Genomic DNA, 4,998 nt, shown 5'->3' on the forward strand with positions numbered 1-4,998 from the left:
TTTTTCGTTTTTATTTCACATACAAGTCTTATAGTGACTATATACAGAACAAAACACACTCCTTTGTTTCGGACATATCTTACATATAACTTATATACAAACATGGACGCAAAACAAGTAACTAGAATACAAGTTTACTAGTTACATAATAAAACACCATTTTTCCCCGTTTAAAACAAAAACTCTCATTGCCACAGGTCGAGCGACGCAAGCCTGGACTAGATCTCCTCCTTCTACCCGAGTAAAGCCTTTCCTTTGCCTACATTACCAAGGGTCATAAACTATGAGTCGAAAGACTCAGCAAGTGGGAGTCTATCTAGTAATAAAAGCGACTAGATGACATGTGACGTGCACATAACACATAAATTATGCATGAAAGACATATGATTCCTATCATATGATATGCAAGCACGTGCATACTTACTACATGTGAACTTGTCATCCTGATCTTCAGGTCATCCAACCACCCACTGCAACAACCCTCAGAATGACAAGTAGCCAACCCTCAGACCCGAGCAATTTAATCATGAGGGTGACTCCAAGTTTTAAACTTCGTCTAGGATCCTCTAATGGTACCATCTCCAATCATAGGGGCGCTCAGGAGCTCCCTGAAAGCTCAGACGTGCCCGGCACGCCGGCTAGTTACCAATTACAACACTGCGCCCGTCAGGTATCCCTGACAAAAACACAAGTCTTCAGACTTGCTGGTACCACCGACATCTGTTCTTTTTAAATGTTTGGTACCCGATGGAATCAGAGTACAACCCTAAACTACAACGGGAAGAGCATCGTGTGAGACCCGACTTTTGTACACGTCAGCTTCTGTAAAAATTTCCTCTTATCAATAATAAAGGAAATTTTCTTCTCTCTCCGTGTTGAATGAGTTATAAAATTCACAATCTCTCTCGTTTCAGTTTATTAGAGATGTTCTCTCTATATTTTCTCGTTCCACGTTCTAAGTGAAATTTTTGAATTTCGGAAGAAATTCATAGTAAATTTGGATAAATCAATAAGGAAAAGGATTTTTGAAAAGCACTTGAATGTTGGAATAAATTTAAGTGCTTGAGAATGAATGAAATAATTATTGAGGGTGACGGAATTTCGGAATAAGGATATTCGAGTAAACTGGATATTATTTTATGAATAAAATTACTCGGAATGTACTCGGAGATTAAAAATCTCAAGAGTGGAAAATAAATTCTGAAATCCCTTAAATATATTCAAGGTAACGAGAATTAATGAGAATTTTCTCGGTTATTTTTCGAGATTATTTTCAATTAATTAAGGACAAGATTGTGAGATTTTATTTTGAAAGGATCTATGTGCAACAAAGGAGGGACGGAATTGAAAAGAAAGTTGGAAAATGGACAGTTTGGGCAAATAATTGGACGTGTCCAAAGCAGGTTGGACCACCTGTCCACGTGTGGCATAATGTGAGTGTACCACGTGGCCTTCAATTTTCTCTCCTCCAGTCATTTTCGGCCAACAACTCACGTTCTCTCTCTCTTCTTTTCTTTCTTCTTCTTCTTCCTCTGCTTCTCTTCTCTCGCGCGAGACCCATCTGCAACACAGAGGAAAAAAAAAAAAGAAAAGAAAACTCTCGGTCATCTCTTTCAAGCTCACCGAGAATCATCATCACCACCGTCTCTCGCCCTTTCCCTTTCTCTCTCTCTCTCTCTCGCCTTCGCGCGTCACGTGGTGCCGAGCCATCGCGCGCGCCTCGACCGAGCGAAGCGACGCCGCCGCGAGCTCGCCGTGACCACCGCCTGAGGAAGAGACGCCGGGGAAGGTTTGAGAGCACACTAAGGAGGCTGAATTTCACGGGAATAAGGTGATAATCTCTTCCTCAACTTGAATTCGAAATCTAGGGTTCATGACTCCAAAATTGGGGGTTTTGGTTTCCGAGTGGAACTCTGAGAAATTGATTGGTTTAAAGTGTTTATTGAGCTTCATTATTGATGATTATAGCTTGAGATTGAGGTTTGATTTCGAATTTCTTGTTTTGGATTCATTTTGGCCGAATGTGTGAAAAAGAAAAAACTGTTTGAACAGCCTCTGTAAATCGACGTGGACAGACCGTTATGCTCTGAGTCCTTATTTTTGGATATTTTTCATGGATAGTAGACCGTACGAGCTTTCTAAAATGACCAAGAACATGTAAATCCATTGAGTATTGAATGAGTTATGAATTTTCAAAGATTGTGTTTCGCAGCAGTATTTACAAGATTTCCAGAACTGTAACCGGGAATTACGGGCTGTTTTTGAGATAGCTATTCTTGTCGTATGTATGCTTGTAATATCTCGTTAGAAAGCTACATGAGTCTACTTTCATTTGCCGCTAGAATCAATCGATTTCAAGTTTGGTAGCTCGAGTTATGATGGCTTAAGCGCTAGTGGGTCGGGCTGTCGGGAAATTCTTGTGATTTGTTTGTGTTTTGCCGAGCGTTTGATTCTGTGTGTTCAGCCGGGGCTGGTTAAGTGTTTGCTTGGTTTGGAGTTGATTATGAGTTTGAAAGTGTGAAATTGACTCGTTATCGGATTCAATGACTTGATTACAGATCTGGACGGACGAACGGAAACCGGACGAGGCGAAGGCGACGAAGCCGGTTTTGAAGATTCTAAGAAAGAGTTATCGAAATTAAAGCTCGATTAACTCGTGAGTCTTTTAATCGCGTCTCGCGTTTAAATACTCTTGGATTTGATTATGTGATGTATTTCACGTATTTAAATAAATAATTTATGTTTATTTATTTAATAACGTTTAAGAGTTTAATTTGATTCGCTTTGGAATTCTCGGTTACTTTTTATTCGGATCAATTTATTTAAGACTCATAAGCATGTTGTTGGATTTTATTTCGTATTGTTCTCGATACGAAAATACGCGAGTCTTGAATAAGTGTGACTTCCGAAAAACCGGAGAATAATGAATTAAATTCTCGAATTCCGAACCGACTCGAATCTAATCCCGACGACGACCATTATCTTTTCAAGTAGTTCGATAACTAATGAAGTTTCAACTTCGGATTCTAGTTCTCTCGACGCTGCAGGACGTGCTAAAGGTCTCGGGAAGCGTGTAAAGCAAAGTGTCCTCCGGAATTCATCGAGTTCTCTGACGAACTATTCCGGGTAAGTGGGATTTAAGTTTGAGGCGCCAAAAAGGGGAATGGTGCCTAGTAGAATAATTGTTTATGTTTCTTCGTTTAATCCTAAAACAAAGAGAAACCCTCAGTTAGACAAGATGACCGAATAAGGCTTCGGCCACTAACTAATAAGATAATAAAATGATAGGGTTAAACGGTTAGCGGGTTAAGAACCTTGAAGCCTTTAAAGTTATGTTGAGCTTCTGTTATAGGTTTTACCCCTTTGTCCTGATGAGAGGACAACAGGAGGAGGAAAGACGGTGTCCTTCGGATTCAATCCCGAGAGGAACTGTTCTAGGAGAAGGTCCAGCCTCACAGCTGTCGACAACTCCTTGTAAAATACTTAAAGAGCCATACAGTGAAATTAATAATGTTAATGACGGGCTTTATCCCGATAAGATCTCCTCCTGTAATAAGATAGACAGGTAGGCTGTAGACAGCTCCTGTAGCGAGTGGCATTCCCGAAGGCCCTTTAATGGGAAGTCGATGGGTGGCTTACCTGTCCGGAAGGAAATATGAACCCTGGATCGATCAGGGATTGGTGAGGGTTTGATTCCCTCTACCAAACGCGCGCTAAGGCCCTCCTACATGTGCTAGTGGATCCCAGACGTTAAAACTTCGGCCTTCTGAGGGTTTGGCTCAAGTTCTCAGAATGGTTTACTCATCTCTCATGAACGGCTGCGGACTGAAGTGTTGATTGGCCAGTCCACTGATGTAAGGCGCCGGTATGAGTGAGATGGATGAGTTTCTAGGAAGACGGTTGTTAGCCGGATTCCTATATGATTATGTGTTTGATTGTTTTAGAACGGGGTTCTAAAACTGAATATGTCTCTGTTGATTGAATGAGATTTTTGTTATCCTGATTGTATGATGGAACTTCTTTATTCTTCTGAATCTATCACCTGCTGTCATCTGCATTCTATCATCTGCACCCATGCATCTCATGTAGTGCTAGGTTAGATATCCTGCTTACTGAGTCGGCGTGACTCACCCCTTAAATCCCTCTCTTTGTAGATAAAGGAAAAGCTCAGGCGAAGCAGGAGTGCTAGTCAAGGTAGATCTCATGACGACCTGTGGCATAGGAAATGTCTTTTTGGGAAATGGGTATCAGGTTTTTGAAAACCGAGCTTATATGCTCGTGAAAGTTTTATATAGCTTATGGATAGCAAGCTAGGGTAGTCCGCATTTTTAATTTAACCCTTTTAAAAGCGAAAAATTTTACCAGTTTTTAGCGGACTAGCTCTAGAAACCTTTGTTATTCCTTATATGTAAATTAAATTTATTTCCGCTGTTGTTCAATAAACGTTTTATAAATGACGTTTGAAAATGTTTTATGTTCATTTCGTTTGAAAATATAAATGATTATGAAAATGTTACGAGAAAGGTCGCAATCCGAGGGCGACGGGTGTCCTGCGGGTCGTGACACATCGTTTCGAGTAGAACTCGATTAAATATTGTTTAATATGCTCGTCATAGTATTTTGAAAGAGAAAGCAAGGTGTGACCCTTGTAGTCCCTAGAACAGATATCTCAGCTGGAATCTGAGAAACGTCTGTTCCTGCTTTTCCCGTAAACCCGTCTATCGGGTGAATCTAAAATTAGTAAGTCAAGGAAAGATTAACTAATCAAATAGCCAAGAATCTTAAACATTGGTCACCATTTGAAAGAGTTATCGTAGTTTCAAATTTTGCAAGTTTTTCGTTTACTAACCCCTTTGGCTTTGGAAGAGGTTTATGAAATTTTTATAGAGATCGAAAACTAATTATACACCTACATATTCTCGAAAATAAGGTAACAATCACCCTAACAACGCAAGAATCTTAAAAATCGGGCACTAATTGAAAGAGTTATGGTAGTTT

At 40.0% G+C, this 4,998-nt stretch overlaps 1 long non-coding RNA gene across 1 annotated transcript; it reads left to right on the forward strand.

Annotated features, from left to right (window-relative positions):
- The first annotated feature begins 2,557 nt into the window (after positions 1-2,557).
- Positions 2,558-4,559, forward strand: LOC149386862 (uncharacterized). The gene is made up of 3 exons (XR_016301405.1): positions 2,558-2,656; positions 3,031-3,126; positions 4,155-4,559. It is a non-coding gene; the product is annotated as an uncharacterized LOC149386862 (long non-coding RNA).
- Positions 4,560-4,998: the final 439 nt, after the last annotated feature.

The sequence above is a fragment of the Urtica dioica genome, chromosome 9, assembly GCF_054948205.1.
Source record: "Urtica dioica subsp. dioica isolate 48M chromosome 9, U.dioica_male_clone48M_v1_H2, whole genome shotgun sequence".
NCBI classification, from domain to species: Eukaryota; Viridiplantae; Streptophyta; class Magnoliopsida; order Rosales; family Urticaceae; genus Urtica; species Urtica dioica.